Raw genomic sequence first — 13,108 nt, 5'->3', positions numbered from 1 at the left:
GTAATAAATAAAGGGTAAAAATAAGCGTCAAAAATAAAATGTTAGATAAAACCGATATCGATGAAGAAATTTATAGCGGTCGTGACAAGGATTCCAGACATATAAAGAACGCCGAAATCCGAATTATAACGAAGAAGTTATGGTTTGTCGAAATTTCGCGACAAAACCGACACGACGCTATGTGACGTAAAGTCATATTATACGTTAAACCGAGAGCATTCATAAAAAGAACGTCCAAATCCAACTTCGTATGAGGAAGTTACGATTTTTCTAAAATTTAGCATAGCAGTACACAGCCCCGAATTTGAATTTTAGATCGGTCGATTTTTAGCCAAAATAATCTAAACAGGAAATGAAGATATCATTAATAGGAGTTCAACAATAAAAATACAGTCGAAAACGGAGCTCGTATGCGAAAGATATGGACGAAACGTAGTCCCTACTCTTCGAGCGCGGCGAATTCGATACAGTTTTGTAAATCTGAGATAGAATGAGAATTAGCCGATGGGATCTAAATGAAAGTTGTATTACTCGTAAATACCAACGTTTGGATATAAATAACGTCGGTAATAGAGTTTGTATGCTAAAGATATGAACGAAACTTAGTCCCTACTCTTCGAGCGCGATAAATTCGATACAGTTTTGCAAATCAGAGATAGAATGAGAATTACGCGACATGGTCTAAATGAAAGTTGTAGTACTCGTCAATACCAAAGTGTGGATATAAAGAACGTAGAAAACAGAGCTCGTACGCGGAAGATACGGACGAAACTTAGGGCCTACTCTACGATAAAACCCCTATAAATAAAGGGTGAATCCTTCATATTTTCTTCACACCATAAGCCTTTCTTTCTCTCTCTAACTTCTCTATAGACTCCCAAAACCCCTCTAAATCCCTAGTAAGCTCAAGGTGCTAGAGGAAAGCCCCGGAGCGCCTGAAGGCTTCGAGCAAAATAGCTTTTCGGCTCAGAAGCTTTGCTCCAGCGGAGCCCTTTTTTTAGTAAAATCCGTTGTAAGTGAGATACGCCTTCCCTACTTTAAATATATCTTATATATAAATATAATATCGTTATTATGAACCTATAAATATGATTTATCAGTGATTCAAAGTCGTTATACTGATTGAACTAATTACGAGAGAGGTGTCTAGAATGGTCAGGTTGGGTTCGGTTGTTGGATTTCAGAAAAGGTATATGTCGAAATGGTCCTACCTCCCAACTGTCCTGCCTGGCTGATCCTTACTTGATAGATCATGAAGTAGACTCTGAGTTAATGATGAATCTAGACTAACAATTAGTCGCAATAAATATTAGACTAAAATCTAGTGGTAATAATACTAGGTTTCGTCGAAGGAAATCATATTGTTAAGAAGCGAAGCGCTGCTCAAATTTTGAGTCGTCACTTTAACAAGTGAGTGCATAGTTACTTTCATCTTACACATAGATATGAAGTATTTTATATAAATTACGTGCTATGTGTGCATATTATCTGAATACTTGATGTCTATGATGGATGAATGTTTTTATACATGTTTTAAATGATTTAAACTGTATATGTATTTTATATCTACAAAATGTGTTGGGTAAAACATGTGTAAATGTAATAGTTGGTGTGTGATGAGATAAAATGATGAGAGGCCTCGATGTCGATGTTGATCTAGTCATCTAGCGGAGTATAGATGACGACCACAGACTCTTCTAGACAGTCCAGTGGAAATCTAGCAGGCTCACAACCTGTAGGTGTTTGTGAACGATGTGTGCACCGGTGTAATCCATCCCCCTCATGGTTGCCTTAAGTACATTTATTGCTGAGGAACCCCTTTAGCAGTAGTGTGCATCCCGATGATGATCCTTAGGCTAGGTCCCTTATGATAGGTTTTTTAGCGACGTAAAGTGAGGATAACGGGAGCGGGTAATCGGGTTATTGTTGGTTGATGAAATTAATAAACTTATTTATTGTGGGTTGACAAACCTATGTGCTCACCAGGCTCCCAAGCCTGACCCACTCAGTTTCTTGTATTACAGGTAGTGGCACTCGAGCATAGATGTGATGTTTGGATGAGGGATTACGGATTATAGGCCTGTAGATATGAATAAATGTTGTAAGGCTTATATTGTACTGTTTATGCTTTTGATCTGTATCAAACATGATATCCCGAGGTTTTTAATGAAATACATTTCTTCGGAAATGCTTTGATAAATCTTTATCATATTTTCTTTTGGGAACAAATTCCGCAACACTTTTCTTTAAAATATTACTCTGATTTTTAAACAAGCATAAACAAAATCGGTCTTTTCTGGCCGTGAAAATGGGGATGTCACAGTTGGTATCAGAGCATTAGTTTAAGCGAACTAGGAATTTTTAGGATTTCTAGACTTAAACTTAGAATGCTAAGCGATGTTTGTAAGATGAGTGTCTACTATATTTTAGACACAAGCACTAGTTTATATTAGGAAAGATGCCTAAAAATCTTTTATGTGCTATATGCTATTATTTGTTCGGATCTATGGTCTATTGACGACCGGATCTGGAAACCTTATGTGTTTAGGATTCTAAACGTACGACTACGATATTAGAACTAACATGTAAACGTTTCGGACTGATAAGGATGATTTAAATGTCTATCAAAAATAAAGATCTAAATTCACCTATTTCGGTGCATAGATCAAAATGGCAAGAACCCGAAGTGGAGTCGGGAACGCGAATGGAAACAGGAATCAACAGCCTCAACCGCCAGTGATTGAGAAAATACTTGTTGTAACAGCCGCTCCTGAGCCAATCACGATGGCCGGAGTACAAGCGATGATCCAAATGATGTTGGATCGTCAAATGGAGGAGACCAGACGTTTACTTCAACAGAATCGAGAGGAAGCTACAATACTGATCGAACAGCCCGGACTGAATGATGGGCAGTCAGAAGGAGGGAACTATAGTGGGACTGTTGGTCAAGCCAACCCACCAATAGTTAGACGAAACAACCAGGATGGAGGAAATGACGGACGTGGATGCAAGTACAAGGATTTCATGGCATCCAAACCACTGTGTCTATCTGGAAGCCCAACACCGGTGGAAGTTATGGACTGGATCTCCGAGATGGCGACAATGTTTGAGAGCTGCGAATGTAGCAACAGGCAGAAGACCGCTCTCACGGTTCCCCTGTTAAAATCTGGAGTACTGAGCTGGTGGAAGCTACTAGCTGATTCAATGCCCAAGGGTGAAGCGAGCAAGATGTCTTCGGAGGATTTTCTGGTGCAACTGAATATGCAATACTGATTGGAGCAGGATCTTTTGGAAATCAACAATGAGTTCCAGAATCTGAAGAAGGGAAGAATGAGCGTCACTGAATACGCTGCAAGTTTTACAGAGAAAATGAAGCTTGTTTCGTACCTAGTTCCAACCGAACTCTCCATGGTTAACAAGTTTGCCCACGGATTACCAGCGGACTTTGGTCTGATGGTCAAGCAAGCAACCACTCTGAAAGCCGCCATCTGGGCTGTTAAGAATGTGGAGACCCAGATACGAGAGAAGGGTCTGGAGAGAGCGGGGTGAGAAAAGGAAATTTGATGGGTCGTCGAAATTCAGCAAGAAGAGAAAGTTCTCAAAGTTTGGTACGAAGAAGTACGGAGGAGGTGAAGCCAAATGGTGCGACAAATGCAAGAAGAAGCACCATGGGAAATTTGACGGGGAGGTCACATGTTTTAAGTGTGGAAAGATTGGGCATTATGCCAATGAATGCACCCTCACCCAGAAAGTTTGTTATCGGTGTAATGAAGAGGGGCACATCTCAAGGGACTGGCCGAAGAAGAAGGAGGCAACAAGACCCAATGTTCCACCGAAGCCGAAGGCGAGAGCCTTCCAAATGACGCTTGAAGTTGCGAAGGAGGCAGCAGATGTCGCTTTAGGTACCTTTCTTGTAGATGGATTACCTGCCAATGTATTATTTGATTCGGGAGCAAACTACTCCTTTATATCGCATAGATTTAGTGGGAAACTAGCATTGCCTGTAGAAAAACTTGATAATGCCCTAATTGTGGAAGTTGCCAGTGGCAAGTTCATACCTGTTAGTGATCGTATTAAGAACATCGTCATCGACTTAAACGGAAACGAATTCCACGAAGAGATGTTGCCCATAGAGTTGAACGGTTTCGACATCGTTCTGGGAATGGATTGGCTTAGCGCCAACGACGTCGAGATATTATTCCAAAAGAATATAATAAGAGTAAACCCACCTGGAAGAAAGTCATTTATGTTGTACGCGGACAAACGTCGAGTGAATTCTGGAATCATTTCCCGAATGAAAGCCAGAAAATGTTTGTCCAAAGGATGCACATCATATTTGGCATTCATGATCGATGCTAAGAAGGAGAAAAGGGATATGTAAAGTATACCAGTGGTGTCTGACTATCCGAAGGTCTTTCCCGAAGATCTTCCCGGATTACCGTCTGATAGACAAGTTGAGTTCCGAATAGACTTGTTTCCAGGAACGACACCAATATCGAAAGCACCATACCGATTAGCACCGAAAGAGATGAAGGAGCTTATGACGCAACTTCAGGAGTTGTTGGACAATGGTTTCATTAGACCTAGTTCATCACCCTGGGGAGCTCCAGTTTTATTCGTGAAAAAGAAAGATGGAAGCATAAGGATGTGCATAGACTATCGAGAGCTGAACAAGGTAACGGTGAAGAAAAAGTATCCATTGCCAAGGATTGATGACCTATTCGATCAGCTGCAAGGTTCAAGATATTTCTCAAAGATTGATCTTAGGTCAGGATATCATCAGCTGAAGGGGAGAGAGCAGGATATTGAGAAAACTGCATTCAGAACAAGATATGGACACTATGAGTTTTTGGTTATGTCGTTTGGACTAACCAATGCTCCAGCAGCGTTCATGGATTTGATCAACAGGGTTTGTAAACCATTCCTCGATAAATCTGTGATAGTGTTCATAGATGACATTTGGATTTATTCAAAAATCCAGAAGGAGCACGGCAATCATCTGCGAGAAGTACTAGAAGTCCTGAAAAAGGAGAAGTTGTATGCAAAGTTCTCCAAATGTGATTTTTGGATTCGAGAAGTCCAATTCTTGGGTCATGTGGTTAAACAAGAAGGGATAATGGTTTACCCAGCAAAGATCGAAGTTGTGATGAAGTGGGAACGATCGAAAAATCCCACTGAAATTCGAAGCTTTTTGGGATTAGCCGGATATTATCGAAGGTTTATCCAAGGCTTTTCTTCGATAGCTGCTCCATTGACAACTTTGACCCACAAAGGAGCTACATATACATGGAGTGAGAAGCACGAAGAGGCATTCGAGAAGCTAAAGAAGAAGTTATGTGAAGCACCGATTCTTTCTCTACCCGCTGGAGTTGAAGACTTCGCAGTGTATAGTGATGCGTCGGGATTCGGGTTAGGATGTGTTCTAAGTCAAAGAGAAGAGGTGATAGCATATGCATCTCGACAACTGAAAGAACATGAAAATAACTAGCCCACTCATGATCTGGAGTTGGTAGCGGTATTTTTCTCTCTAAAGATATGGTGGCATTATCTCTATGGCACAAAGTGCAAACTTTTCACTGATCATAAGAGTCTCCAGTATCTCTTTAATCAGAAGGAATTGAATATGAGGCAACGACGTTGGCTAGAGTTACTCAAGGACTACGACTGTGAGATACTTTACCACCCTGGTAAATCCAATGTTGTCACTGATGCTCTCAGTCGAAAAGTAAATCTTGAAAGAAAAAGGCCAAGAGCGTTAATAATCGAAGTTGTCTCGACGACTGTGGAAAGCATAAATAAAGCTCAAGAAGAAGCTTCCGAGAAAAATGACCGGAAAGGAAGAACGTTTGGGAAAAACGTTAGTGTTCGGTACAAACAGTTAATGACTGAATGTATTCCAAGATAGAATTTGGGTACCTAAGATGGGAGGAATAAGAGATCTTCTGATGGAAGAAGCTCACAAGACCATGTACTCGATTCATCCCGGTGGCACTAAAATGTATAGGGACCTAAAACCCTACTACTGGTGGCCGACGATGAAGCTCGATGTTGCAAAGTATGTGGCCGAGTGTGTAACATGTGCAAGAGTTAAGGCACAACATCAGAAACCATATGGGAGTTTAGAACCTTTACCTGTACCCATGGGTAAATGGGAAGAAATCACCATGAATTTTGTGACTAAATTTCCCAGAACGATGAACGGTCACGACATGATTTGGGTAGTCGTGGATCGGTTCACCAAGAGTGCACACTTCATAGCAGCCAATGAGAGATGGTCTATGGATAATCTTGAAAATGCTTACGTGAAGGAAGTTGTAAGACTTCACGGTGTTCCTCTAACGATTGTATCAGATTGTGATAGTCGTTTCACATCAAGGTTTTGGAAGAGTCTACAAGAAGAAATGGGTACGAAGTTGTGTTTGAGTACAACTTACCATCCGCAGACTGATGGTCAGAGCGAAAGAACGATTCAAACACTGGAAGATATGGTGAGAGCCTGTACCCTGGAATTCCAAGGTAGTTGGGATGAGCACTTACCTTTGGTAGAGTTTTCCTACAACAATAGTTTCCAACTCGAGCATCAAGATGGCACCTTATCAAGCTTTGTACGGACAGAAGTGTCGTACGCCGTCTTGTTGGCTTGAAGTTGGAGAAAAGCAGTTTATGGGCCCCGAGATAGTCCATCAGACTGCTGAAAAGCTGAAGGTGATTATGGAAAGAATGTTAGCAGCTTAGGATCGTCAAAAGAGCTATGCTGACAAGAAAAGACGACCGATGACATTGGAAGTTGGAGATTTGGTTTTGCTTAAAGTCTCACTGTGGAAGGGACTTATAAGATTTGGGAAACGAGGAAAGTTGAGTCCAAGGTTTATTGGACCGTTCAATGTTCTTCAGAGGATTAGGAACCAAGCTTACAAGTCGAATTACCAGAAGAATTGGATGGTATTCATAACACTTTCCATGTGTGTTATTTGAGGAAGTTCACGGGAGAAGTTCCCGACATAATTCCAATCTCAGAGTTAAGGATGGATGAGAATAAGAGGCTAATCGAAGAGCCCGAGGCAATCGTTGACCGTAAGACTAAGAAGTTACAACGCAAGATGGTCGAATTAGTGTTTGTCCGCTGGAAACATACGAATGGGCCGAATCTCACCTGGGAAACAGAGAGTGACATGATGAGTCGCTATCCACATTTGTTTGTTGATGCATGATTCTGGCACGGAATCATCCTAAGGGGGAGAGAATTGTATCGCCCGTGTTTCTGGGCTATTAGTATAGTGATGTAATAGTCAGGGTCAACCATTGTAACTTATTTTAAAGTAATAAAGATGAATTATTTGCGTATTATGTGAATTTATGTGTTTTATACTTGTTTATAACAACGTAATAAATAAAGGGTAAAAATAAGCGTCAAAAATAAAATGTTAGATAAACCTGATATCGATGAAGAAATTCATAGTGCTCGTGACAAGGATTTCGGACATATAAAGAACGCCAAAATCCGAATTATAACGAAGAAGTTATGACATGTTGAAGTTTCGCGACAAAACCGGCACGACGTTGTGTGACGTAAAAAGTGAATTTTTGATAAAATATTTTTTAGCCTTAGCGATCTAAACAAAAGTCGTAGTATACGTTAAACCGAGAGCGTGCATAAAAAGAACGTCCAAATCCGACTTCGTATGAGGAAGTTACGATTTTTCTAAGATTTAGCATATGAGTACACAGCCCGGACTTTGAATTTTAGATCGATCGATTTTTAGCCAAAATAATCTAAACAAGAAATGAAGATATCATTAATAGGAGTTCAACGATAAAAAGACAATCGAAAACGGAGCTTGTATGCGACAGATATGGACGAAACCTAGTCCCTACTCTTCGAGCGCGGCGAATTCGATACAGTTTTGTAAACCTGAGATAGAATGAGAATTAGCTGATCGGGTCTAAATAAAAGTTGTAGTACTCGTAAATAACAATGCGTGGATATAAAGAACGTCAATAATAGAGCTCGTATGTTAAAGATATGGACAAAACTTAGTCCTTAATCTTCGAGCGCGATAAATTCGATACAGTTTTGCAAATCAGAGATAAAATGAGAACTAGGCGACAGGGTCTAAATGAAAGTTGTAGTACTCATAAATACCAACGTGTGGATATAAAGAACGTAGAAAACAGAGCTCGTACGCGGAAGATACAGACGAAACTTAGGGCCTACTCTACGATAAAACCCCTATAAATAAAGGGTGAATCATTCATATTTTCTTCACACCATAAGCCTTTCTTTCTCTCTCTAACTTCTCTATAGACTCCCAAAACCCCTCTAAATTCCTAGTAAGCTCAAGGTGCTAGAGGAAAGCCCCGGAGCGCCCGAAGGCTCCGAGTAAAAGAGCTTTTCGGCTCAGAAGCTCTGCTCCAGCGGAGCCCTTTTTTTTAGTAAAATCCGTTGTAAGTGAGATACGCCTTCCCTACTTTAAATATAGCTTATATATAAATATAATATCGTTATTATGAACCTATAAATATGATTTATCAGTGATTCAAAGTCGTTATACTGATTGAACTACTTACGGGAGAGGTGTCTAGAATGGTCAGGTTGGGTTCGGTTGTTGGATTTCAGAAAAGCTATATGTCGAAATGGTCCTGCCTCCCAACTGTCCTGCCTGGCTGATCCTTACTTGATAGATCATGAAGTAGACTCTGAGTTAATGATGAATCTAGCCTAATAATTAGTCGCAATAAATATTAGACTAAAATCTAGTGGTAATAATACTAGGTTTCGTCGAAGGAAATCATATTGTTAAGAAGTGAAGCGCTGCTCGAATTTCGAGTCGTCACTTTAACAAGTGAGTGCATAGTTACTTTCATCTTACACATAGATATGAAGTATTTTATATAAATTACGTGCTATGTGTGCATATTATCTGAATACTTGTTGTCTATGATGGATGAATGTTTTTATACATGCTTTAAATGATTTAAACTGTATATGTATTTTATATCTACAAAATATGTTGGGTAAAACATGGGTAGATGTAATAGTTGGTGTGTGATGAGATAAAATGATGAGAGGCCTCGATGTTGATGTTGATCTAGTCATATAGCGGAGTATAGATGACGACCACGGACTCTTCTAGATAGTCCAGTGGAACGCTAGCAGGCTCGCAACCTGTAGGTGTTTGTGAACAATGTGTTCACCGGTGTACTCCATCCCCCTCATGGTTGCCTTAAGGACATTTATTTCTGAGGAACCCCCTTAGCAGTAGTGTCCATCCCGATGATGATCCTTAGGTTAGGTCCCTTATGATAGGTGTTTTAGGGACGTAAAGTGAGGATAACGGGAACGGGTAATCGGGTTATTGTTGGTTGATGAAATTAATAAACTTATTTATTGTGGGTTGAAAACCCTATGTTCTCACCAGGGTCCCAAGCCCGACCCACTCGGTTTCTTGTATTAAAGGTAGTGGCACTCGAGCATAGATGTGATGTTTGGATGAGGGATTACGGATTATAGGCCTGTAGATATGAATAAATGTTGTAAGGCTTATATTGTACTGTTTATGCTTTTGATCTGTATCGAACATGACATCCCGAGGTTTTTAATGAAATACATTTCTTAGGAAATGCTTTGATAAATCTTTATCATATTTTCTTTTGGGAACAAATTCTGCAACACTTTTCTTTAAAATGTTACTCTGATTTTTAAAAAAACATAAACAAAATCGGTATTTTATTTCCATGAAAATGGGGATGTCACAACCTGAGCAGCAGGCAGCCTTCGAGACTCTCAGGTAACGGTTATGCGAGGCACCGATTCTCACTCTGACGGAGGGTGTAGACGATTTTGTAGTTTACTGTTACGCTTCAATGACAGGCATGGGTGCGGTTTTGATGCAGCGAGGTCAGAGGTCACGTGATAGCTTATGCGTCGAGGCAGCTGAAGCCTTACGAAGCTAACTATCCGACGCATGATTTAGAGCTGGGGGTCGTGGTTTTCTCCCTCAAGATTTGGCAGCATTACCTCTATGGGGTCCAAAGTACCATTTACACGGACCACAAGAGTTTGAGGTACCTCATGGATCAGCCGAATCTGAACATGAGGCAGCGTCGGTGGTTAGATATGGTATAGGATTATGACTGTGAGATCCTTTACCACCCGGGCAAGGCCAATGTGGTGGACGATGCCTTGAGCCGCAAGGTAGTAGTGGCTCCGATTAGAGACATATGTTTTAGGATGACGGTGATCGCTCCACAGTTGGAGCAGATTAGAGAGGCGCAGGTTGAGGGCCTGAAGGAAGAGCGCCAAAAGTGGGAGAGGATTGTAGGCCGGGTGGCCTCGTTCGATTATGATAGCCGAGGATTGCTGACCTTGCATGAGAGGGTCTAGGTTCCATACTGGGGAGGAGTACGACAGGTTCTGATGGATGAGGCCCATAATTCAATGTTCTCCATCCATCCTCGGGCGACAAAGATGTATCGAGATCTTCGCCCTGGTTATTGGTGGCCCTGCATGAAGCGGGACGTAGGGTGGTATGTGGAGAGGTGCCTGGCCTGTAGAAACGTCAAGGCTGAGCACCAGAGACCACACGACAAGATGCAATCGTTAGACATTCTCGTGTGGAAATAGGAGGATATCACCATGGATTTCATTACCAAGCTTCCCAGGACCGCACGTGGAGTAGATTCGATATGGGTCATCGTGGATCGGTTGACCAAGAGCGCTCATTTTATCCCGATCCAGGAGAGCATATCAACCGAGAAGTTGGCCGAAATATATGTGCGTAAGATAGTGGCACGGCCTGGGGTTCCTGTCTCGGTGGTGTCAGAACGAGATGTCCGTTTCACTTCCAGATTTTGGAAGCGGTTTCATGAGGAGATGGGTACTCGTCTCCACTTCAGCACCGCTTTCCACCCTCAGACAGACGGACAGAGCGATAGGACGATACAGACTCTCGAGGACATGCTACGCGCATGTGTGTTAGTTTTCGGTGGAAGTTAGGATACGTATCCTCCGTTAGCGGAATTTTTTTATAACAACAGTTACCACGCCAGCATAGACCGACCTCCCTTCGAGATTCTCTATGGGAGGAAGTGTAGGACCCCAATCTGTTGGGGTGAGGTCGGTCAGAGAGTTATTGGATTACAAACCCTGTTCATTAAATCCATGAATGCTGCTGGAGCATTGGTTAGTCCAAACGACATAACCAAAAACTCGTAGTGTCCATATCGTGTTCTGAATGCAGTCTTCTCGATATCCTGCTCTCTTACTTTTAGCTGATGATATCCTGACCTTAGGTCGATCTTTGAAAAATAACTTGAACCTTGTAGTTGATCGAACAGGTCATCAATCCTCGGCAACGGATATCTATTCTTTATTGTTGCCTTGTTCAGCTCTCTGTAATCGATGCACATTCTCATACTTCCATCTTTCTTCTTCACGAATAACACCGGAGCTCCCCAGGGTGATGAACTAGGTCTAATGAAACCTTTTTCCAATAACTCCTGAAGTTGCATCATCAGCTCCTTCATCTCCGTCAGTACTAATCGGTAAGGTGCTTTTGCTATTGGCGTCGTCCCTGGTAACAAGTCTATTCTGAACTCCACTTGTCTATCAGGCGGTAATCCGGGAAGATCTTCGGGAAATACTTCTGGATAATCACATACGACAGGAATGCTCTGCATCTCCTTTTTTCCTTCTTAGCATTGATCACGAATGCCAAATATGATGTACATCCTTTGGCCAAACACTTTCTAGCTTTCATTAGCGAAATGATTCCAGAATTTACTCTGCGTTTGTCCCCATACACCACAAATGACTCTTTCCCTGGAGGGTTTACTTTTACTATCTTCTTCTTGCACAGTATTTCGGCATCATTGGTGCTAAGCCAATCCATTCCCAACACGATGTCGAAACCGTTAAGTTCGATAGGCAATAATTCCTCGTGAAACTTATTCCCATTCAAGTCAATTAAGATGTTTTTCATACGATGGCTAACAGGTACAAACTTGCCACTAGCAACTTCGACTAATAAAGCATTATCTAGTCTATCGACAGGCGAAGCTAGTTTTCTACCAAATTCATGCGAAATAAAGGAGTAGATGGCTCCATAATCAAATAAAATTTAGGCAGGCAGTTTGTTTACGAGAAAGGTACCTGAAGCGACATCAGATTCATCTTTAGCAGCTTCCAGTGTCATCTGGAAGGCTCTCGCCTTCGGCTTTAGCGGAATGTTGGGTTTTGCTGCCTCCTTCTTCTTCAGGCAGTCCCTAGACATATGTCCCTCCTCACCGCAACCATAGCAAACTTTCTTGGTGAGAGTGCATTCATTGGCATAGTGTCCTGGCTTTCCACATTTAAAACATGTGGCCACTACCTCACATTTTCCATGATGCTTCTTCTAACATTTGTCGCACCATTTCGCTTCGCCTCCTCCTCCTCTCGAACTAGACTTTGAGAACTTGTTTTTCTTGTTGGACCCTGAAGGTCCATCGAACTTCCTTTTCTCACCAACCTCTATTCTTTCCAGACCCTTTTGCTTCTGCTGGGCCTCCACATTCTTAGCTGCTCGAACAGCTGTTTTCAGAGTGGTTGCCATCTTGACTGTCGGGCCAAAGTCGGCAGGCAGTCCATTAGCGAACCTCTCAATCTTGGAGAGTTCCGTTGGCACTAGGTACGGAAATAACTTCATTTTCTCAGTGAATGCAGTAGCATAGTCGTCTATGCTCATTCTCCCCTTCTTCAAGTTTTGGAACTCATTGTTCAGTTCAATCAGATCTATCTCTGAACAATACTGCACCCTTAATTGTTCCAAGAACTCCTCCCATGACATTTTCAGGGCTTCTCCTCGTGGCATAGTATCTGCCAACAACTTCCACCAGCTCAAGACTCCGGTCTTCAGTCGTCTAACTGCAAAGATAGTCTTCTGTTTGTTGCTACAGTCGCAACTTTCAAACACCATCTCCATTTCGGAGATCCAGTCCATAATCTCAACAGGCTTTGGGCTTCCAGAAAGACTTGGCGGCTTGGCGCCCAAGAAATTCTTGTACATTCGCCCATCCTTGTTGTTTCCCCTTCCCGGGTCATTCCTTCGTTCTTCTTGAGTCCCAACTT

This window comes from Lactuca virosa, chromosome 6, assembly GCF_052849685.1.
Source record: "Lactuca virosa cultivar CGN04683 chromosome 6, Lactuca_virosa_CGN04683_v6, whole genome shotgun sequence".
NCBI classification, from domain to species: domain Eukaryota; kingdom Viridiplantae; phylum Streptophyta; class Magnoliopsida; order Asterales; family Asteraceae; genus Lactuca; species Lactuca virosa.
This window is presented reverse-complemented; position numbering follows the sequence as displayed.